This window comes from Mercenaria mercenaria, chromosome 2 (genome assembly GCF_021730395.1).
Source record: "Mercenaria mercenaria strain notata chromosome 2, MADL_Memer_1, whole genome shotgun sequence".
Lineage (NCBI taxonomy): Eukaryota > Metazoa > Mollusca > Bivalvia > Venerida > Veneridae > Mercenaria > Mercenaria mercenaria.
This window is the reverse complement of record NC_069362.1, coordinates 87,378,524-87,404,353: the sequence shown is the minus strand read 5'-3', so window position 1 is coordinate 87,404,353 and position 25,830 is coordinate 87,378,524. Positions and strand designations below refer to the sequence as shown.

The 25,830-nt window shown below is 34.3% G+C and overlaps 1 protein-coding gene across 2 annotated transcripts in view; it reads left to right on the top strand.

Moving 5' to 3' along the window:
- The first annotated feature begins 13,067 nt into the window (after positions 1–13,067).
- LOC123564514 (isatin hydrolase-like) overlaps positions 13,068–25,830 on the top strand; it is a 30,998-nt gene continuing 18,235 nt past the window's right edge. The window contains exon 1 of one of the 2 annotated variants that reach the window (XM_045358161.2): positions 13,068–13,372. The gene's annotated coding sequence lies outside the window, so the exon portion shown is untranslated. Of the gene's footprint in view, positions 13,373–19,822; positions 19,954–25,830 lie in introns of those variants that run through there. The other variant, XM_045358160.2, reaches the window with a different exon arrangement.

Here is a 25,830-nt window from a genome sequence, read left to right as displayed (position 1 = left end):
TTTCATCACGTAAAAGCCAAAACAGTACTTTAATTTTCTCTGATGTCACTTCAAACCTAAATTATGTTAATTCATAGAACTCAATACCGATCCCTTTGGTACAGTGAAGCCATCAGCTTGTGCATTCATAACAAACCGTTTGCTTGCGGTCACAAATATACAACCATATCCATGTACGTGCCTTGCCAGTGGCTCCGAAATAGTGTTAATGGTGATGTAAGGCTGAATACAGTAACAATATACAAGTAGACGAGAACTGTTTCACACATAGTTTGGACTGCTACTAAAGGGCAAGGAATGCCTAAAAAAGTTAATTTGATATGAAAGCTATCCCCATAACGCTGAACAAATTTTTAAAATCGGACCACTATTGAAAAAGATATGGCAGTTTGAAATTAAGGAAAATGGCTGATCGCGGAGACAGCCATTAAAGTGTGTTTATGACGTCATTTACACACTGCTGAATTCTTTAATTAGCAAATAATCTTTAAAATAGATTAATTTCATACGTTTCTTGAATGTATGATGTAAAACATGGTGGTTTTTTTCGTTATAGCAGGAAAAAGAAGACAAATTATTTACAGAAATAAGTAAATACAGATCAAATATGTATCTAGAAATTAATAAATTCGCCATTTTGTTTTTTTGTTGCCATGGGAACAAAATGGCCGCCATTTTTAGTAAATATTGAAATGCTCATAACTTTATCATTTGATAGCCGATTTTGAAAATTATTTCATTTCTTTAAAAGTTTTAGGAAGTCCTAGCAGATGGAATTAACTTAAGAACAACATTGCCTTTCCCTTTAAGGACTTTAGTCAGAGTCATTTGTAAACGTTTTGTGTGCAGACTACAGCCTTTCGTGACAGATGCGGGAATTGGTAATGTTTTCCTTAATTTAACCCATAGTAATTTTACTTTGAAACGCTTGCAATATCAAATGTTTTGATATTTCAAATTTTATTTTTCGACAATGCGATTTTTGGAGATATTTTGGGGCTCTTTCTCACCTTGACCTTGAAGATAGTACAGTGCGTACTTTGCATGCTGCAGTCATGTGATAAATGTCAGGTTAACTTAAAACAAAACCAAGTAAGGCTCTTTTGACCACACTTAACCCTTGCCTTGCAGACAACTTTGGCCACTACAATGATATGATAGATATCAAAGTAATTCGGCATATGGGTAATAGACATCAAATTCAGATATCTGGTGCAGATTTATCTCATGAGCTTCACTTTGAAGATAAATGTAATGTTGTGATAAATAAATTTGTGATGAAATCATATCCTAATCCTAACAGGAAACTTTGATATATAAGACTATCTGATCCAATCTTGATTTGAAGATTTTAGAACACATCCTGAAAAAATATATGTCGCAACATTCACAGTTCTTATTATTGTTTGCAACAGCTACAGCTACATACATTGATTATTACTCTATTTCTTCTTATGAAATTTCACCAATAATACCACTGTTTTTCATCTTAATAACTTTTCACACTTTGAATGAAAAACCATATCTAATTTGACTCCAAAATCAAAAATTAGACTCCAAGGTCACTCCAAGATCTCACTCCAAGACTCCACTCCAAGACTCCACTACATATTTTGTCGTATGCCCCGTGCGGCCTATAAAAAAGTTTCATCAGCATCAGTGTCATTTAGCAAAAACGTGGTTGCATTCGACCGGGTTGTCAATAAGAAGGTCAGACAATTCATACATGTATAAGGATTCATAAATGTCCATTTAGTATATATATTTTACCTTTTGCTATTTTCCTTAAAGTTTTTACTTTAATAAAAGTGTACTGTATTTTTGTCACTTTTTTGTCATCAACATAATGCGGAACATCAATGTAAGGTTTAGCCACCGAGGAACAATTGTTTTATACCGATCTTTTGAAAGTTGCAGACATGACATTAACCACGGGCACATTTTATGTTTGACTCGAGACATTACTGTACTTTTGTGATCTTTGATAAGGAAACGAATTGAATAATTTCTACAGTAGCAGGAGAACAACACCTACAGTTTTGTAAACATGGCACGGTGGTATGTTTTTGTCCAGATTAAAGAAAATAACAGAGGAGAGATATTTTCGGAATCTTTGTCGTGATCAGCGACGAGCTTTATCACAAATGCGATTTCGTTTTGACATTAATCCGTAAATCGGGTGCTATTAAGTTATCACTCCTACAAACCTTTCACGTCAGATTTATTTTCTTTAACGAAATGAAATTACGGTATATGATACTTGAAAACTTGTTCAATAGCATTCGTTTTTAATCTACCTGAAATATCTTTAGTTACATCTAAACATTTTACAGAACATTAAAGTGTCATGATTCTTTAATTAATTTACCTGTTGAAGGAAGGAAGAATAATTTATTTAAAGCATTCAGTTTCGATTAGTTTTCAAAAAAAGTAGACCAGTTTGGATGCGTATCTTGACAGTGATATATGCGTCTGTGAAATAATACCGAGAGTTTATTAAGGTCACTATCTCGTAATTATTTCAATTTTTCTCGTATCATTTCACTCTCATATATAATACTTGCTTGTCTTATTTATTCGTACTTTTTATCATTTCACAGGGTGCATCTAATCTAGAAATCAGTCCTTTTTGGATATTGTATTGTATATTAGTTAGGACTACAATCTGATACCCCAAAATGTCAATGCCTTTATATGTCTCCTGTCTGACCCACTGTACTTACTGTGAAATATTAATCGCACCAGACGTTATATTACACCCTGTGCTGAAATTGACGAGAAACAAATTAGAGATTCAATCCCTTATGCTACGTTTAGATTTCTGTTTCGATTGTATTACTTGACTTGACAGATTGGTTTGCAGACTGTTTGTCATCAGTTTTTTTCGTTTGTAAGTGTCAAGTTTAACCTATTAACTACAAGTGCATTGTGACTTTGTGAAGTAGAGTATTGTAACATTTTTTTGTGTTTTTGAAGCCAAACTGTTACAAAATATTAGTTGTAAACTAAAAACATAAAGAAAAAGATATAGAAAAATAGAAAATAACTGTTATAAAATAAAAATGTCCAACACGACAAAAACGAAAATGTTGCAGCCTCGGCTTAATTGAGCCTGTTCGCGAGACTTCTTTGTTGTCTGCATGAACTTTGTTCATACATGTATTGGATTATAAACGTTATTCATACTAACAGTCTTTAATTTTCTGACCCAAAGATGTGAGTTCATTGTTATATCAGGATTTTGTCAGTGTAGCTGTATGAAAAAAAACGAAGGAAAAAAACAACATCAATACAATGCACATAACTAATACGTGCGCACGTACTAGTGCAAAAAAAAACAACATCAGCACACATATAAGTACAAGCACACGTACTAGTATAAAAAACATCTTCGCACGTATAAACTATTATGTGTGCACGTAATAGCTACTGCGTGCGCACGTATTACTTTATACGTACGAAGATGTTTTTTATCAGTACGTGCATAGATGTTTTTTAAACTTACATGTGCGCTGACGTTTTTGATACCTAAACGTACGCAGATGTTTTAAAACTAATACGTGCGCAAGTGTTAGCAATTACGTGCGCACGTAATAAGTTATACGTGTACACATGTTTTTAAACTAATACGTGCGCACGTCATAAGTTATACGTACGCAGATGTTTTTTCTGCTAATATGTGGGCTGATATTTTTATACCAATACGTGCGGTGATGTTTTTTAAACTTATACTGATTTTTATACTAATACGTGCGCACGTATTAGTTATTATGTGCGCACGTAATAGTAAAAAAACACCTATGTCACCTCTGTGCCACCGTACCTTAGGTATATCAGATGCAAATTTCATATTTAAGAACATGAACTATTACCTAATATAGTTTATGTAAACATAAAATTGACATGTTTATGTGTTTTAACAATACTATGCATTAGGTTTAAATTAGTACACATTAGAAAAACACAGCATAATTGTGTACTACAATTAAAACTTTGACAGATATTCTTTCCACTGTTATTGCATGACATTTAATTATGAATATACTTCTATATGCACGCTTAATTCATATATTGAGTAAAGTTAAAATACAGTAGACTGCATTTGAAGTTAATATGTTAAGTGAAAGATGCCGATATGATAGCAAACGCCCCATTCATTGCCTATGCATGTAGTAGTTTTGCACACTGCTCAAAGGTGCGATTTTTCTACATGTGTAGCAGTTGAGATAAGCTAAGTGCCTGATTCACACAATGTTATTATTCCAGCGCGGATGTTCGCAGTTGAATATTAAAATATATCATAGATCTCGAAGTATATTATGACTGTTATATAATATAACAAGAGCACCGCCTGCGGGTGCCATCGCTCGTCTGTAAGTGCTGGACAATATGCAAGAAAGAGTTATGGTTCTTGGCCTTCCTACTCGTCTTGATTGATGACAAAAAATGTATGAAATTTCAAAGCTAAAGTATTAAAGAAAAGTGAACAAACAAGAAACACTTATTTTCTAAATTAAAAAGGCGCATAATTCTGACAAAATGCAAGAGAGACTTATAGTCCTTGACCTACTTACAAACCATATAATAATAAACAAGTGTACAAAGTTTCAAAACTATAACTCTTATAGAAAAGTAGATCTAACTAAGTACAAAATGCAAATTTTCTTAGTATAAAAAGGGCCATAATTCTGGCAAATTGCATGTTAGAGTTATAGTTCATGGAATACTAATCTAATGATGATAAACACATGTGTAATGTTTCAAAGCTGTAGCACTTATAGATTTTGGGAAAAAGTGGACCTAAAAACAAATTTAACCAAGAAATCAAATTTTCTAAGTACAAAATGGGGTATATAATTCTGACAAAATGCTTTTAATCAGAGTAATTGTTCTTTGCTTACGTCACGTTATGATTATAAATAAGTGTGCAAAGTTTCAAAGCTATAGTTGTTTTAGTTTTTGAGTTATAGTTCTTACCAACGCCGACGCCGACGGTCAAGTGACGACAATACGTCGTAGATTTTTTTCAAAAATCAAAGGAGCTAAAGACGACGTTACAATTTATGCATCTAGAAATAGCGCCTTTCAACTTGATCAAATATTTTTTTTAATAGCATGTTTGAGACGAAATGTCACATCACATAACACTGTCTTAATTTACACACACATATTGAGATGGTTATTCGCTTTTCAGTATAATTCGCCATTATTTGCGTCCTAATGGACCATTTTCGGTCCTGACGTGTATAAACAAAGTAGCGTGACGACCTACCATTATTTTCATAAGGCCTTCTGCCTTCATATCCAAGCATATAACTTCAGTGACCGATCCGGATCATCGCTACTTTACAGTAAATTTTTACACCTAGCCACTGACCACTAGGCGTGACCATGACTATATAAACCTCTAGAACAGCACGGTGTTCTCATGGTTACTTTAGCGACCGGTCATCGTAGTACATGTACACACGTAGACCCAGTGAAACATTGACAGTTGTTTTTTGGTAAGACCACGTGTTGAAATGATTTGAAATGATTCTTGAATTGTTTTTTGACTAGATTGTAATCTTTTTTGAAGTGGCTTGGTTACAGTAACGTTGTTATTATACAACTTTTTCTGCTTTTCAGTATTTTTCGATACGACCTCGTCGTTTTGCGGCCAGCCATGTCTCCTTCTTTCATCTGTCGGCTCTGTATCTGGTGACTTTTACTATTGAAATTATGCCCAGAAAACGGAAAGACGATGTCCTATCTATTCCTTACTCCTCTAGTGAGGAGGAATTTTCTGGCTTTAAGTTCGATGTTAAAAAACAGAAAGCCCCTCGGGGCACCGCAAATAAGAAATTATCCTCCGTTGTAACGAAAGTTACAAAGGGTAGTAACTCTAATCAGTGTGATAAGTCTACTTCCAGTGATAAAGAAAATTCACACAGCAGGGAAAAAGAATCGGATAAAAGGTCAGAAAACGTTATTAATCTTGATAACTTGACATCTGAGTCCGTTGAGAAGTTAAGATCTATCTTGAGTATTCAAAATTCTGACCAAAATCCTCCCCTTTTAGAAAGTAACAATTATAATGAATACAAGTACGACGATGGAGAATTATCGGATACTGACCGCATACCCTTACACAGGGGAAATTTAGCGGATAACATAGGCGATAATTTGTTTAGGGATGGTAATAATGATGGGGACAACCCCGAGGGAGAAGTTGATGAGTTTAATTGGAATCTCCCAAAATTAAAAACCTCTGACAAGGGCGAAGCCATCAGTAATTCTCTGGCAGATTTGATCAACACTGCCTGTACTAACCAATGTCAAGTAGACAACATTATTTAAAAATACAAAGTCCCATCTAATTGCCAATTTATGGGGGCCCCTCGTATAAACGAAGAAATTTGGGACGATTTAAAACAAATGAAAAGAGTACAGACTACTGATAAGTCTTTGCGAGACATCCAAAGTTTAGTATGCACTGGCATGCTACCAATTCTAGAGCTAGCTAAGGTGTTGAAGTCACATATTTCTACCCTTCCACTAGTTAAAGATCTCATTGCTGATTCTATCACTGTCCTGGGTCAGGTGCAGTTTATGCTTAGCGTAAGGAGGCGTTACCTTCTTAGGCCACCTTTGAAATCCAGATATTCGAATATTTGCAGCATAAGAACACCAATAACATCTTATCTTTTTGGTGATGACATTGCAAAAGAACTGAAAAAATGTGAAACAAGTGTAAAAATTGGTAAATACAGTTATAGTACTGGGTATTCGCGGCCTAGACAGAGCACTTTTGGCCCGTTATGGGGCGGTTGTGGCAAACCATACAAAGGCAGAGGTCATCCATATGCCAAACCACCGTATTTCGAAAGACAACACCATACGGTCAATTCGGATATCAGCATAATATTGTGCCGAGACCGTCAAAGAAGAACGTGACCGCTACAGTGACAAATGCAAGTGCCACATGTAACCCAAACTAAATCCCCAGGGTTTTAAAGCAAAGGTAAGCAATGTTGAGAGAGTTTTAAATAGTTTAAATGCATGGAAAGCATTGACATCTGATCAGTGGATTTTACAAACAGTGTAGGGATACATTATTCCTTTTGATGAAAATCCTATTCAGGATAAGTTACCAAATCCAATTGTTTTTTCACAGAATGAAAAAAAAACTGATTGATCATGAAGTTCAAAATATGTTTCAGGAAGGAGCAATTATTCCGGCTGAACATGAAGCAGGCGAATTTATTTCAAATATTTTCTTGGTCCCTAAACCAAATGGGAAATATAGATCAGTTAACAATCTTAGACAATTAAATGAATTTGTACTTTATGAAAAATCTAGGCAGGAAACTTTCCCGTTTGTTTTAGAATGATTGGTTTACTTCACTAGATTAAAATTTGCTTACTGGTCTATACCTATACACAAGGACTGTGTAAAATTTCTTAAATTCTTTTTTGGCAAAACTAGCTATATGCACACATTGTTTTACCATTCGGACTTTCCTCGGCGCCTTATTGCTTTACCAAAACTCTAAAGCCGATAAACTCTTTTTTCCGTCAAATTGGCATTAGATGTTCTTTTTACATTGACGATTCCATTGAAATGGACGCTGATAGACAAGTTTGCACCAAAAATCCTTTGACAATGTATGATCAGTTAGATACTTTAGGTTTTGTGATAAATAAACAAATATCAGTTTTAGTACCCACTCAACGAATTACGTACTTTGGATATATACTTGATTCTGTACTTTCATGGTTTTCCTTCCTGAAGTTAAGAGTTTGAAAATTCTAAAAACTGCAGGTTGTTTGCTTAGTAAGACAAAGATTAAGATCAGGGACTTATCTGCATTCATTGGTTTGTTGATCAATGCTTTCCATGCTGTGTTAGAGGCTCCATTACATAATAGAATATTAGAGAGGTTCAAGGTCAGAGCCTTAAAAGATTTCACCTGATTTTGACTCTCTGGTAGAGCTTGGTGAAAATGAAAAGCAGGAAATTCTGTGTTGGAAACAGAATATTCATGCTAAGAATGGGAAGGAAATTAGGCAAAAGCCTGTTTCACTCTGGATTCTGTCTGATGCATCTAACATAGGTTTTGGTTCATCATACTTAAAAAAAGAGGGTAAAACAGGTGGAAGGTGGACCACCTATGTGGCACAGAATCACATTAACTATCTCGAGCTGCTTGCAATATTTTTTGCATTGAAATCCTGGGCTGTGGATGAGAACCATGTTCATATTGGAGTGCAGTCACAACTGCAATTGCATACATAAATAATTTAGGTGCATGCAAATAAAGCTATGGATAGTTAGCAAAGAGATCTGGCAATGGTGTATATCAAGAAATTTGTTGTTACTGCTTATCATTTGCAGGGCGTGAACGTTGAAGCATATTAATGTCAAGAAACTTTCAGATACACAAATGGTTGTTAAAAGGCAAATATATGCGAGACTTACCTCACAATTGTTCATGCCTAATATAGATATTTTTCGCATCAAGACTGAACGCTCAGGTAGAAAAGTATGTTTCTTGGACACCAGATCCAAATGCTTTATGCTTAAATGCATTTAGTCTTGATTGGTCAGTCTTTAAACCATATGTGTTTCCACCATTTAGGTTACTTGGCAAAGTTTTAAACAAAATAAGAGAAGACCATGTTGACAAAGTTCTCATTATTTGTCCATATTGGACTAATCAAACATGGTTTTCATTGTTATTACATTGTTTGATTTCTGTACCCATCAGGCTGCCGAGACACCGAGACATCTTGACATTACCACACAACGGGGCACACCATCCAATGGGCAAGAATTTACAGCTATTTGGGGCAATTGTGTCAGGAAATCCCTTAAGGATCGAGGAGTTCCAGCAGATGCTGCAGAAACAGTCATTAACAGCTGGCGTATCGGTACCAGAAAACAGTACACAGGAGGTTGGAAGAAATGGACATTTTGGTGTTGTATTCGGAACTGTGATCCCGTTCAACCATCTAAAGAAATGATTGTTTCTTATTTACTGTTTTTAAAGAACACTAGTAAATCCTATAGTGTCATTAATACCCATAAAGCAGTTATTTTGGAGACGTTAAAACTTTTAGATGATAACTACAACAACAGAGTTTTTAATATAATAAGACGTTTCATGAGAGGACTTAAAAAAAATATTCCTTCAAAACCACGATATACATCTATATGGAATGTTTCCACTGTGCTTAATTTACTTGCTGGTTGGATGCCACTTGATTCTTTGTCTCTAAAAAACTTGACTTTTAAGTTAGTGTCACTTTTAGCGTTGTCTACGGCAGCTCGTGCACAGACTTTGAAAGCTGTCAGGGTTGATAAATGTTCTTTTAACAATCATGGCGTTGTATTTAACTGTGGTGATAAGTTGAAGTGTTCATAACCAGGAAGTGATTTTTTCCTTCATTTGAAACTTTATGAAAAAATAGAATTATGTCCAGTTAGGACTTTGAAACAATATATCAGAATGACAAGAAGTCGTAGAAAAGACATGGAACTTTTTATATCCTATGTTAACTTCAAAGCTGTCACTACAAGTACGTTAGCAAGATGGCTTAAGTCAGTGTTGGTTCTTGCTGGAAGAGATACAAAGACTTTTAAAGCTCACTCCTACAGAGGGACATCCTCTTCAGCAGCAGTAAAAACTTGATGTAAAATGTCAGACATTCTAAAAATGGCAGATTGGAGTTCTGTTAAAAATTTCAAACGGTTTTATCTGAGAGATGTTACTATAGTCGGAACAATTACAGTGACTTTGTATTAGGGTCTAAGTGATCTGATTGTAAAATATGAAGAGTGTCTAATGCATTTTATTGCCTTGTTTAGTATGATCAGTGTGTAAATGAACTGCGTGTTACAAAACATAAGATAATTTTTTTTTTTTTTTTTTTTTTTTTTGTGAACTTTTATATCTAAATTGTATTATGTATGGATTGTAAATGATAAAGACGCAGATTTATTTAGGTTTATGTTGTCTCCTTTAAAGATGCTTGGATATGAAGGCAGAAGGCCTTATGAAAATAATGGACCCCCCATCCAAACACTCGTTGTATTAATCTGCGAGTTTTGTAAATTGCTCAGCGCAAATAACCAATTTGCAATTAGCTCAACGATTGGCAAATCCGGCAACCTTAGTCACATTTGTTAAACGCGCAAGGTAGCTGCCTTGGTAAATCAGTCTGCGATAATAGTCATATCGATTTTATCTCACGACAAAATTTCATGAGAGGGCCTTTTATACAAAATTGGTTAATGATAAAACTGGCAAAAAAAAACAGACATGCTTGAAGGTGTGAAATGCCCGAGCCGTTCTGTTTTATTTGTACATTACATTGAATGATAAAAAGGTGATCAACATATTTATGCAGTTATTTACGTCCTTGTTAATTTACATACTATTTCTTTATAAGTTGTTTATAGGGTTGCTTATCGTCATCCCAGGTGTATTTTATAAACACTTATTATTATCAATTTTTTAATGCTTTTATAGTTTAACCTTTAAAACTGAAATAGTAACTTTCGCAAACACACAAATAAAATAGCAAATACTGACATGTAAGTATGCTAAGAAGTTTTCATAAACTCTTGTTAACTCGAGTTATCGTGTTTGACTGTAGTTTGTGCGTTTGGACAGCCGGCAAGCATTAGGGGTTTGATAAACCTTGATCTTTCTCATATGTAGTACACACATGACAAACAAAATATATTAACGCTGAAATATATCAAGAGAATATATTAACTATTTTTTCAAGGTTTTCAATGAGAGGACCCACAATACCAAACCGTCGGGAATGGTTTTACTCCCTCCCTCCCTCACCTACCCTACACTCGAAGCAACGCTGCTTGGTTCAAAAGCTATGCTGCTCAAATCTGGCGCATAGTTCAAAATCATCCAGGTACGCCCCCTTTAAATATGTATATCCAGTTATTTTAGAATGAACATTCACGTACCTTTTCTCCGTAGTTCAGCTAAATAAACCAACTGCAGTTGTATTATACACAATAGAGAGTTTGAGATTTCAAACTTCCCCTTCCCCTTCAACGTCTCTCATATATATTTTGGGTAAAACGTCACCGATATGCGTGTACTTTATTTAAATCACACGTTGCTACTAAAGTTTTCCATGTAATATCACGTAAGCCTAAGACTTCGCTTTATTACTATGCGAAATAAAAAGCTTAGTTTCAGGATTTCTGCTTATTAAGTTATTTGATTATCCATATTTATAATTAGACTAAATTTGATGCGAAACACTATCAATAGGTATAAGAATAATGAAGTTTTGTATGGCTAATGATTTTAACTAAACACATTGAATTGAACCTGGAAGTATAAAGTTATCCACTGATTTTGAGAAACTTTGAGATTTTGTTCAAACTTTAACTTCTACGGCATATTTGTGTCCCCAGGCGGTATCGATTACACCAGATGAGCCTTTTTGTCGTATGAAGTGAAGTTCTGAACGTCCGAAGATGTGATATCACGAAAGTCGAAACTTCATTCTTTTTACATCTACTCTATCCACATACTCGGCATCAAAGACTGAAATCTGGATGGAGGCACATGGCATGACAGTCATTTTACTTGAAAAATAAATAATTACGCGCGATTATCATTTGGTGGAACATTTTATTTTCACATCCAAATAAAATCAATCTGTTTCTGTCGGACACTTAATACGACAGTTGCGTTTTAATTATAAACATAAAATGGTACTAGTAAGACGGGAAATTCTTTTGAAGTATCAGACAATTTCAGATTTATGATATCATGATGAGAGACTTTTCCTGTTAGCCGTATGGGATAACTCTATTTTTTAAATGCATGGAACCAGAGTCTGGCAGAGAGACATTGTGGGTTAATTCCCCCTTTGATTCTTACATTTTACAAAGAAAGTCAGTCTTGACACTCGGTGTGACCCTACCCTACCCCTACCCTATCAAAGTGTAAAAGTAAACAAAATGTTGCATAAATTATAAATTAAACAAATACACAATAGCAACAAAAATCTAAAGAAACGAGATTCGCAATGGACGGACCGTCAGGGGAGGTAACTAGAGTCACGGATTGGGACTAGTCCGATATGAAAGCGTTCAACGTCATGATATGGAAAAATATTGCACGATTGCGGTCCATTGAAACCCAATGGAAAATAATTTTAGGTATGTAATAATCATTTTTATTTCCTCTCGTGTATGATTTACAATCGTGCATTGTATACTGACTATACTGACATAATTTTATATAAAACTTAAATGTTTGGAGCAACACTAACGAGTTTTTACATTGTTCACATTGTTTTATCGTGTTTTTTTTGTTGTTGTTGTTGTTGTTTTTTTTTTGTTGTTGTTGTTGTTGTTTTAGGTAATCGCTCTAATATCGCTGCGATGATTATATTAATTGAAATGTTTTTGTTTTTTTTCATTCAATTTTCATTCTTTTCATTTTTAAAACCTCTTGTAAAATTCCTGCCCTTTCGGACAATTAATATCAAAATGCACGAAAAATACGATCATAATTACGGATAAATTGAATGGGCGGATTAAAAGAAGTAAGGTTCATTCTAATGTTTGAAATCTCAAGGAATTTTAATCGAACTTCAACTTCATACGTTAACTTCGCAAGAGACGTTGAAGGGGAAGGCGAAGGTTGAAATCTCAAACTCTCTAGTGATTTATTTTAAACTTTAACTTACATAAAATGAATAGGCCATTTAAGATATATAGTTGTTATTGTGCATTTATTTTGAAGCGTTATACTTTAATTCAATGGCGGCAGTATCATCTTATTCAGTTGACAAATGTTAACATTATAAAATTTATTATGCACTGTATCATGTTACAAAATTTAAAATAGCTATAAAACTTGAATCGCGGGTTTCTTTTTCAAATTCATTATTCTTACGTTTCATAAAACTTTTCAAACTTGCAATTTTGTCAGCTCAGATTTCAGCAGCGTTGTAACTTCAGATAAGAATTTTTAACTCCATATTAATTTTTTCAAAGTCACAACAGTCTAATCAAACATAGGTATTTACTTAATCAAAGCATGTTATAATAACTGACAGAAAGCTTTCAGTTAAATTGTTTGACAGATTTACATTGATATTACGCTACTGTCCTCAGATTATTTAAGTTAGAGATTTTTTTGTAATAAATGTGCAAATTGATAATCGATTTTAAAAGTGCTTTGTAGCTCTAAAAAGACTAAGTATTATGGGAGTTAGTTCTTAAGATAAAGGACCTAACAAAACGTGTGGGGAAAACGATTAAAAAGAGGTGATTGTTGAATCCCTTTTCTCGTGACATGGCATCATTTTCAACTGGGGGAAACAAGAATATTGTCTGGTAACTATGCTTACAACTATTCATTCACACATAATTCTTCCTGTTCGTCATCCTGTTTATTTTCGTAAAATGAGTAATACCTAGCCAAAACGTTTCATTGGGTCGTTGTAATTAAGTTTATATTTTAACTTATAAGCATTTATAACTTTAATTTTGTATTTATATCAAGCATATAAATCAACATTTATGCAAAGTAGTAGATATATCACTTCATGTTCACTTTTCTAAAAACAGTTTAGCGATACCTGCTACTTATTACCTTTTAGCATGAAATAATTTTCGGTATGCCTATCAAACAAAAAGGTGATAACTAGTAGTTAACACCTTTTTACCATTTTAAAATGAACATTTTTACTTCAGCCCATAGTAAGGCCTACAATGATGATATGGACATGGGACCAAGACCAGTATATGCGCACTGATCTGTAGTATTCAAACATTTCAAAAAGGTGTTAACTACCAATTATTTCCTTATAGCACTACGCCATCGATATAAGCTTTCATTAAAACATTAATTTTCAAATTATAGGAACAAAATCCACAAGATTACTAAGTACGATACTGACATATCTCACATATGTCACACAGTTGTGACGTCGTAGATATATGCTATAATTCGTTTCATACTTTTAATAACAAATCTATTCGAAAAATACTTACTAAACCGAGATCATATTCTTCAAGAACGGCTGGTAATTCGTACACCTGAGGCAAAACTAAACCCGGAGACCCAAAATAATGGCCAATCAAAAAATCAAAATTCAACCTAGGCAGAAAGATCGACGGAAGCAAGTGCCTCGGTTGCCTCAATAGTCGCTACGGGCCATGTTCTTAGAAAGAATCTAGTTCACAATATATTTGGTGAATATCTTAAAATTGCCTAAATTGTGTTGTCGCGCTGGGAAAAAACCTACACAAAGCAAGCAAACATTTGGTGGATATCTTCAAGAATATAGGCTAGATATTTATTATCATTGAAAACGTGTTAGAATGAATTTATATGTCTCCATCAGTGATCTTCTCGTAAATAATATCTGTTGTTTTATCTTCTTTATGTTCGGGTGCATGCGTGCGTGCGTACGCGCGCGTGTGTGTGTGTGTGTGTGTGTGTGTGTGTGTGTTTTCTTCGTTCGAGACGTACTGTTATATCATGAGAGCGCCATTTTAACTGTAACTGAAAAAATATGCTACTTATTATCCTTTTTTAGCTTTTTTTGCTCAATAAATGTGTTAGAGATTACTTCTGTAATGTAATGTGTTACATGTCTTTTGATATTTCCAAGAAGTAAAAGATCTTTTGATTCTTATGGTTATGTTTGACAAGTCTACTTCATCTTGTAATCCTATCAAAAACGAACATAGATTCGGTGTACCAAAAGAATGAGTTGCGTTTAATGATGGGAAATCATTTATTCCATTTATATTGAATGTATACCTAAATAATGAGCAAATAGGTACGCAGACTGCACTTGTGTATATTATGTATTTACTTTTTTAGATTGTGTTCAGACCCTGTGTTTTGTTCGCAGAAGATAACTCCCGAGGCTATTCAAATTTTGTATGATTATGTCCCTTTTCTTATCAAAACACTACTCAGAGCCAAGACTGATGAAGTCACATGGCCGTAGCGACTATTGGGGCAACCGAGGCACTTGCCTTTGTAAATTTTTCTGCCTCATCTGCCACGGTTGATTTTTCTGCCTCTGTTGCCTCGGTTGATTTTTTGTCTGGTCAATATTTTTTTGTCTCAAGGTTTGGTTTTTGCCTTAGCTGTATGAATAACAAGCCGTTCTTTAAGAATCTGATCTCGGTTTAGAAAGTATTTTGCGAATAGATTTGTTTTAAAAATATGGAACAAACTATAGCATATATCTACTACGTCACAACTGTGTGTATGTCAGTATCGCACTTCGGTTGGTGCGCGCATTTCAGATTAATGTTTTCAATATTCCACAGTACTAGTCAGTAATATAAAGGTCACTCCTAGGTGCGTAACGTGGCACACTCAGTTACTCTGCTGATTGCTGAGTAACATATGCAATCAAAACCTAAAAATAACAAGAGGGTCATGATGACCCTATATCGCTCACCTGTTAAATATGCTACATGCAATATATGTAATGTCTGTGCCATTTGGTTCCAGAAGATTTTAAGTTTCAAACTTGGCCTAGAAATCATCAAGATAAATATTATGTGCAGGTTTGTATCAAAGCATAAATGAAACCTCTAAATGGTTGAAAGGGCCAAACTAGAAAATTTTACCCCTTTCAGCGGCAGTTACTCTAGAACCGATAATGGAATCTAGCCGATTTTTGCACCGTAAGTTGTGTGTAACTGTTATTAAAATCGAATGAAAAATGTCACTTCTATCATGTTCACAGGGTAAAAATAAACAAATGATTGCTCTTTCAGGGGTCAATCAGGGGCCGTAACTCAGGAACCTATGATTGGATCTGATGGATTCATCATGGAATCCAAGATCTATCGTTGTTTAAGATATTTTGCAAGTTTTTATTAAATCAAACCATAAATGAAGTCTCTATACGGCTGCAAAGCCAAAATAGCAAATTTTGGCTCTTTAAGGGGCCATAACTGTGGAACCCATGATGGGATTTTCGAAAGGTACTGAGATATTATACCAATACAAGTTGTGTGCAAGTCTGATTAAAATCGACTGCTAAATGTGGTATCTATCGTGTTCACAAAAACTTGTAGAAAAACGACGGACGAAGGGCGATCACAAAAGCTCACATTCTCACTACGTGACAGGTGAGCTAAAAAGGGTAAAAGGTCGAAAGAATCAAAGAAACAGATCAGGCGAGGTATGAGGCTAGTGCCAATGTTTGGGCATATATTAGTAAACTGTATTTTTGCAGATTTGTAAATTTCGAGAGAAAAAAATACAGGACCGTAGCTTTGCTAATTTGTTTGGTCTTAAAGACCACATACCTCCACCTCCTCCCCTTAATAAATACTGTTACAAATCATTGCGCATATTATTTAGATTGCATCTATTTTGGACTTCTACTTACCAGGACATGTTTGAATAAATATCAGATCTCGACGTTTCAGTCGTTCATTTTTAATGTAATTTATTAGCTAGTTCAGTGATTGATAAAACATATCAGCTGCATATGCATGTCTGAAACTCTGGGATACTGTCAAAAATAAATGTACTTGAGTATAGATTTTAAATTTGCCTAATACAGATTTTGGTACTCCTAGTCCTACAGCTTAGTATATATTTTACATTGTCATTCATATAATAATTCCTATTGTACGCCCTTTTATTCAACGTGCTCAAATGTAGATGATACCATAGTGGTTTATATGAACAAAAGTTTTACCACTATTACAAAAAGTGGATGACAGGTTAACATAATTTGATATCCTTTCATGATCCTTTCATGGTTCAGACACGTCAGTAAAGACAATAGTAATTTAGTAATCTTCAAAAGATTTATCAGATGTAATACTGAGTCAAGTTTAGCGGCCAAAAGTATTTACTGTATCAAAATAACAGTACATGTTAACAGATACATTTGCATCATAATCTTAACACTGCTTAAATGCAAAAGTGTCTACAATACTATGGAAAAATGATCCGATGAAACTGCTTTTAAATGTAAATAGCGAAGTGATGCCGCAAGGTAAGTCTTTTTCCTTGATCGCGGCCCGATCGCGGCCCGATGAGGACGAGTATTTGCACGCTGGGGAAAATATTTCATGATGGACCTGTCAATTCTTTACTTGTGGGTGAAACAGGTTTCATAAGCGTAAATACGACTAGCTTCTACTGATTATAAAACATACCGTACGATGTGTTGTGAATTAACTGTTGTTGTACTTTTAGTAGTTTAATCGCCACCCTTGTTTAAGAGCAACATTTAAAAACACGTTTTTTTCATCTTCAAGTAATAAGTAAGTTGACTCGCCCAGTTTAATCAATCTAGACGCATAATCTAACTGTTATATATAGAGCGCTTACTTCACTCGATCTACATTCGGAACATTTTCACGCGTTTCGGGCTTTATCGTATATTTAACATGGGATTTTTGAACCGTCCAAAGATGCTGGAAATGTTTGTGTCATTGTTTTTTGTTTTTTAATAAAAGTGTTACTGCTTTCATTGTCTACCACTTTTTTCCACCCTTGCCTGAAAAAACAGTAATGAGTTTGTACACTGTTCAGACAATTTAACCAAAAACAAGTTTACCTGCATAAACACAAAGCATGATATGTCACCATGCGCGGATCCAGGAGGGGGGAGGGGGGCGGGACCGGGCTCCGGACCCCCTCTGGAAAATCTTTAAAAAAGGACAGAAGACCAGAAGGAAAGAAGATGTTTTTCGAAAAAGGCAACATTAGGACTGCATGTAAAGTATATGCGGCTGCTCCTACATACGACCCCGACATAATTCATATTATTTATGTAAAAGAAACTAAGAATTTAACCTTCAAGAAAGCTTGATTTTATCATTTTCCCAAATTTAACAGGTTAGTCCATAAAACTGTTCCAGAATGCAAAAAATGAAGTGCTAAATTTCAAAATTTCCAGGGTGGGGGGGGGCAGGGGATGGACCCCCTCTGAGAAAATTGGCTGTGTCCGTGCATGGTCACTATACCTGTCCAGTACTGGACATTATGGTAAACGCTTCTTTGCTGCACAAATGACAATTTCGCAACTTCTGTCCGGTTTGTACAAATTTCTGGCCGCGATAAACCATTTGACTTGTTTTTTAGTTGCTTGGATCTCATTACTTGGTAATATGGACATAAGTTGCAGTGTCATTGCATTTGTAAAACAGAATGAGATACAAAGCTCTTGATAAATGCGTTCGAATAATCTAAACAGACAGAAACCTTAATACTGTAAATGTAAGGAAATTCAAAAGATTGCAGGAAAAAAAAAACGTCTTATATCAACTGGAGATGTATGTAGCTACTTTTTTTCCAATAAGAGCGGCGGAATAAGTTTCCCGGCAAATTCTTCGATAGAAATTATAGACTTAAATTCTCAAATTTAGAATTTAAACAAACAATAGCAAAACTTATGTACTGTTTACCTGTATCACAGTTCAACATTAAATGTGTGACAAAAAGTGTCTTTGAATCTTCATTTCATCTCACACCTCATCACCTCAACCTTCAAATTTTATTTATTGAATTTCTTTTTTTTTATATTGCATTGTCGAAAAATGACGATATACCTGTGCGTATGTTAGTTTGCTGAACTACGTGCCTGTCATGTGCATTATAGATATACGCAGGCCATACTGGCCAGTCGCTTTTACAAGAAGCCACAAGTTCTGTGGTGAGTTATACTAGTATCCAGTCTTTTTAGTAACATCCTTGTCATTGTATGAAAGAAGACCTTTTTATAGAAAACTGATGTCCTTTTCAGCATTAGAGCAACATTAGGCGGCACTTTGATTGTAGGGAAAATTGTTGAACATTTTTACATTTAATTTTACTAATATGAGATAAATCAGAAACACCGTAAAGAAGAATTTTATACATACACCTCCCAAAAAGTAATTCCTGAGACCTCCATCGCAAGTCAGACACATTACAAATGAACCATAAATCGGTATTAGTACCCGGGGTAGATCGCGGAGTAAAAGGGTAATTTTACTCTTTTATATAAAAACAGCGCACCAAAGTTTGTTGTTTTATTTTTTTTTTCATATCATTTATCTTATTTTTCTTGGGGGAGCCCCCACAAACCCTGCTATGGGGGAGGGTGGGACGCAACCTCCCTAACTAACCCCTGTCGACGCTTTGCCTTTACCATTCAAATTTACCAAACAACCACGAACAAATGCCTTGGTAAAATTTAGTCTCTTACTACGGCCACGAGTCAGAATATATAGCAGAATTATTTTTCTATAAAAGATTATCTAGTCGGTAGCCAGACTAAGTATGTATTGAGTGTTCTTCAATAAATTACATTTATTAAATCTTCATAAAGGTCTAAACAAATTTTGAGTAATTTATTATTCATAGGTTGGGGTAAGTTTACCTTTTATATAGTATAGACAACTGCGTTTTAAGAAACATATCTATACGGTTGCACCGTACTATGATTTCAACCAGAATGTCAACGAAGAGAAGTACATGTAGAACATTGAACTTGCAAAGAAGAGCTTACTTTTGCATCCAGTACAGAGTAGAAAGTTTGGTACCACTAAACGTTGTTAGAAAACTACCGAACGTAATAAACTCTTTAGCAACCTAAAGTAATTATGCATACCGTCTTTAAAATCTGCGCTAAAATACAAACTACATTTCTACAGGAGTTTACACATGTTCATATTTTCTACAGACAAACACTTAAATTTTGAAAAGAGGACACGAGTTCAGAAGGGTATATAGAAAGACTTAATTGGTATACTTTTATGGGTTTATCATTTTGTTTTTTGTTTTGCCTGGGTGACTTCCCTGCTACATGTTACGCTGCAATGAATCTAAAAATTTAAGTTTACTTTTTTAATACGTATACATTTTCAAATACAAAGATATAGAGTTTTTAGGACTTGTCATAGTCGGACTACATTTGGATTGCTGTAAAATATAAAAGGTAATAACATTTTGATATTGACATATTTGATCAGTAGATATTCTCAAATATATATTAAAGTCTTACAAGAGTTCCTTTTTTATGAACTTACAACACTGAGGAAAGTCTTACTTGGTGTAAAGGTATTTGAATTATTAGGGAAAATCATTAGAAGCTTTGACAAAGAAGTTGACAGCAAGTTATCTTTGTTTCAATGCGACCAGCGCAGTGATAAATAATCAAGTTTTGATTGCATTCAAAAAATTTGCCACTGAAAGACGGTTATTAAGTAAAACGCATTTCTGCAGAAAATTGAGTGTTGACACTTGATTTATAATTAACTTTAATGAATGCGGAATAGTAAATTCCGGTGACAGATCCGGAGCCTGTTATTAACATATAGCAAGCAAACTTCATATAAACAGTAATTGAGTAGCATCTTGATTAATATATCAGACTGATTGAACGTACACTGAATTTCATTTTCCTATGAAATTGGAAAGTATGATACTAAATAACAAATGAAGTTTATTAGATTAACTTACAGTTTATTTCTTTCATTTGAAATAAACCGATGTCAGAAAAGCCAGTTTCTGAAATGTTTAAAAATGTTTGTTTCTAATCTTATTTATAGTCGCCTCCTTAGAGCCCTATAAGCGACTCCTCCACAAAAATGTTAGCAATGAGAGTGCGAGATACATTAGATGCTTCTCTGGTTTCTTGTCGTGTCAGTTTTAAAGCGCATATACACGTTACTCTTTGCCCAATCTTTGTTATTTTTGTTATTTTTATTGGAAGAGTCGGAAATCAAACTCACGATCCACGGTTTTGTAACCAGATTATGTTAACACTGGACCGCCGCGCCCGCTCTTTGATATTTATTCGTTTACTGTAATAAAAAGCCATTTGGCGATTTTCCAGCTTCAGGTATAGATGCAGAACCCAGGTGCAACTCCGTGAATTATTTCATCACTGGCGGGCACCTTGGTAGAACCATCGCCCTCCGGTAAGCCAGCTCGATGACTTCCTCATATGAGGATTTCAACGCCCTTGGCAAGGCTCAAACCCACATCGGTGAATTTGTTTTTGTTTTGTTATGTTTAACGTCACACCGACACAATTATAGGTCATTTGGCGACTTTCCAGCTTTGATGGTGGAAGAAGACCCCAGGTGCCCTTCCGTGGATTATTTCATCACGAGCGGGCTCCTTGGTAGAACCGCCGAACTTCCGTAAGCCAGCTGGATGGCTTCCTCACACGAAGAAAGTGAGGCTCGAACCCACATCGATGAGGGGCAAGTGATTTTAAGTCAGCGACCTTAACCACTCGGCCACGGAGGCCCCTCACATCGTCGAAAGGCAAGCGATTTGAGAAGTATATAAATCTCTCCTTATTAACTCCCTGGGGCCGAAATGCGGCTATAGGCGTTATATTTTCTACCCCTGTAGCGTCGATATGCGACTATACGCGCGTTATCAGGACTCCCCAGGACGGCGATTGACGAGTATAGTCGCGGCACCGAGATCATGATGATTGCGATAAGTACTTGTTGATTTTTGATAATCCTGACAAAAGCAAAATTTCTTTGCATACTGGCTATTATTTCTTTGATGTAATAATTACTAGTTGTGCTAATAATTAGTTCCCTTGTTAAAATAAATGTCTGTAACTATGCGGTAATGTAAATGAAATAAAAAGACGATCTCCGCTGTGTTTCGTTCATACTGTATTTCAAAAGAGTAAAATAATGTCGTCGGCCAGAAATCTTTCTTAAAATGATGAAAATATTTATTTATTATCATGCTGATTCTGAAATATCAGTTCGGATGATGATTCCGACGATGCGATTCCATTATCAGATAAATGAATGGTCGGAAAATGTTAAGTTTTAGAAGGCTGAAATATTGGTACACTTACATTACATACGATACAAATGGATAAAAAAATAACACAACAAAGCATGTTTCATAAAATACAAAAAAGTATATGTAAATAAACGCATGTTTGTAACTTAAATAATTATTCAAAGATGGATGTAAATATTACAACTTAACTGTCTCAGCGCGTGACACACAACATTTGTGTACATGTTTAGAAATAGATTATACATCAAAATAAACCACTGATATTAACACAAAAACGGGTGTAAATTTATGTAATGCTGATGTAAATATTCAGTGTTAATGATGCATTTCTATTTATGGGAATTCAATGTTCAAATATCTATTAAACGCAGTAGGTGTGTTAAAATTATGAATATTTCGAAGTGAAAATTTCAATGTATATTTCAGTTTACACCCAAGTTAATCATGATTTCAGTTTACACCCAAGTTAATCCCTGCATTATTTCAACTGACTGTATGCGAGTGTGATTATGATAAGGTTAGATAATGTTCTTCGACGTCAGGTGGTAATTCTTATCCCGCCGCAGCAGGTATGTTACGATATCGGCCTCAGGGAGTTAAGATGTATTGTAGTTTGTTTAATCATGTCACATTTATTGTCAAAAAGATAAAGTTCACTTTTATAAAATGTTGATGGCCAAGTTAGTGTTCCGTAGGAAAAAGAAAACTAATATTTATATCATTAATTCGTGACGATAATAAAGTGAAATATTAAAATCTTACGCCGTCGATACTGATGGATATGAAAAGGAAAGTTTCTAAAATGTTTAAAGATACTTAATGCGCATCTTTCACAAAAATAGTTTATTTTTAGATACTAACTTTAAATACGGAAAATCCTCATCTTGACTAATTACTAACTGAGTGTGCAGAGCTGTATTCATAACAAAATGTCTTGTCATGTATGGCATTCATTTATTAAAACATCTTCCAGTTTATTAGTGTTAGTATACATTTATACTGAGCTTACCTGTGCATACATTTTGCGTGTACTGCTTTAAACCTTACACATCGTTCTGTTTATGCATACATTTGCATATTTTATGGTGATATGCGTTTAAATGAGGTAAAATATACTACCCACTTAGGAATTAGACAGGAAAGTCAATATCCGCATAGAAGAACGCTGTCAAAAAGCAAAAAATCTCCTTTTTCGCAATGGCTAGCCTCGGGCTACATCCACAAGGATTAAATCCCGTAACAGCAACCAGTCTGTACAAAAATGTTATCGTACCAATTACCATGTATGGCTCTGAGTTATGGAATGGTTTGACAATAGCTGATATCGATAGAATAAACCGACTACAACATTTTGTTATAAAAAAGATTTAATGTTTTCACGTCTCAACACGCTCGGATATGTGTGAAGCCATGCTAGGAATAAATAGACTCTCGTCCGAAGTCGAAAAAAGAAAATGTCTGTTTCTACACAGAATATTAACCCTAACTACTAAGTTACTAACAACTTATTCGTGCGCTAATACATTATGCATGTGGCAGACGAGATGTCGGTAATAAGCGGGTTCATCCCTGATATTTGCAAACTGCTAAAAAAAATTACAAACTACAACACATCAGTAATGACTACTTCTCCGACAGGACATACTGCCTAAAATGATATGGAAATCAAACGTTAAGGGACTATAAGTAGAGCAGAATATACATTGTGGCAGGAACGTTTAAATGAAGACCCCGAGTTTGATTATTTCAAAATAATACAGACTGACATCAAACCCACCATAGTTTATAAAGTGTATGAAAACAAATCGCACAGACTTAAAAGAGATATAATAGCAAAAATATGGACAAGATCCGTAGACTTAACAGGAGACTTATGTGTTAACTGTGATATGCCATTCGTTGATTTTTTGTTTCACGTTATAACAAAATGTTCAATTAGTGCTGTACGACGAGAAATCTTTTTCAGTGAATTAGATACAATCCTTACAGACAATTGCATTACAAGTATCAAATCGCTTAATAAAAAAATGTTTACAGTAAAATTGTTGAGAGGCATGTCTGAAAACGAGTTAGAATATTCGCATTACGGAAATATCGATTTGTTACGACTCATATGATTACATTATAGACTGTTTGATTTTGATATCAGAGAATTAGAATATTGAACGAGTGTTAAAAAACAATAAGAAAAAGAAAACAGTAAAAAAAAATTGACATGGAAGACTGAGCAGTAGAACACAGAATTAGCTTCTTGATATTTATTCTCAAATGATATAGTTTCATACATTTAGGCATTTCTGTTGATATGTCATCATGATTGTATATAATTATTACTTTTGTACTTTGATATGCATGTTTGTTTGATATTTATTATGATTGTAATATGTAATTTCTTGACACCAAAAGGACGCCGGTTTGGGGGCAAAACTGTGCAAGAAATCTGAGTGTTTTTGGTAATTCAAGGGCCATAATTCCGAAATGCCTAAGCCGATTTGGCTAGTTATCGAACTTGGACGAGCACTTATTCGCAGACACATTTAGTTCAAGTTTGGTGAAGATCGGATGAGACATGTTCGACTTAGAGTGCGGACAAGCTTTGTGACAGACACACACAGAGACAGACAGACAGACAGACTGGAGTAAATCAATATGTCTCCCACACCACTGTGTGGTGGGAGACATAACGAATATCATTAACTATGTTCTTCAAAATAAGTTATATAAACGAACACAGTTTTATCTATGTTCATTACTTTTTCAATTTATTTTTATCGACGCTTCTGTTGGCCGATGATTAGTTCTGTACTTCTATTGAAAACTATAAAACTATAAATTATTCTATGGTCTTAATTTGTAGCAAACATATTTATTTATTTATTTATTTATTTACGCCTCATCAATGTACATCAATTACTTATACAGTAGTCTTCAGTTTTTTTTTTTGTTTTTCTTTTGTTTTTTTTTTTTGGAGTGGGGGGAGGGGGGGGGGGTGCCTGATTCAGTCTGTCTGTATCCAAGGGCTAAAGACATGTTGGTGTGTATATACATGTAATGTGTAATATCTACATATTTTTCTTTTTAGTAGATGGAGATTTTACTGTGAATTGTATAAAATCCTTTTAAAGTTTTAATGATAGATATAAAACTTATAAAAGTTTAATTCTGTAATAGATATTTGTTCTCCTAGTCTCTCATATTTCTTTTAAGAAAGGTTTGCATGAATATTTTATGTGTAAATGTAACATTTATGCAGAGTGAGACTATAATATACATATTTTATCTCTTATCTTATCTTACATAATAAAACAGTGTAAATTGCACAAAGTCATTCAATTTTGAATTACATGAGACTATTTCTAAAATAAACACTTTATCATCTTTCAAAAGATAATTCTTATTTCAATGATATTAAGAGAAGCAAGGAATATTCCCTTTTGTAATCTAAGATATTCATATACCGTTAAAAAAGAATAGATGATAAAACCATGTACATTTCTTACATTATCTATGTAACCCTTATCAGTTGTGACTTGAAAACATTATTCTAGCATGTGTAACCTATGTGAAGTATTTACATATCAACACTAAAAGACAAAACAATAATGTTAATCTTACAGAGAGTATTTGCTAGATATAAGAAAGACGGCAATTACTGTCTGTTAAAATGTAGTTAAAACAGGGAGTGTACTCGTAAGACCTTCTCATGACAATCTAAGCAAAAGCTGTTATAATTAAATATATGATTTAAAACATTTATCATCTCATATCAGATATGAGAAAGACTAATTAACATTGCTTTTATGTATTTAACTAAGATATATTCTAACATTTAAAAAAAAAATTATATTACAACAACAACAACAACAACAACTACTACTTTTATTTGCGATCAGGTTACATAATTGTAACAACATGATTAAATAAATTCCTCAGACTGTGGGAATGTATTACAACAAATATATCATATTCAAAAATTTTCGGAGAGACGAAAGTGCAAAAAATACACAGGACATACCAAGTAAAATCCAATCAG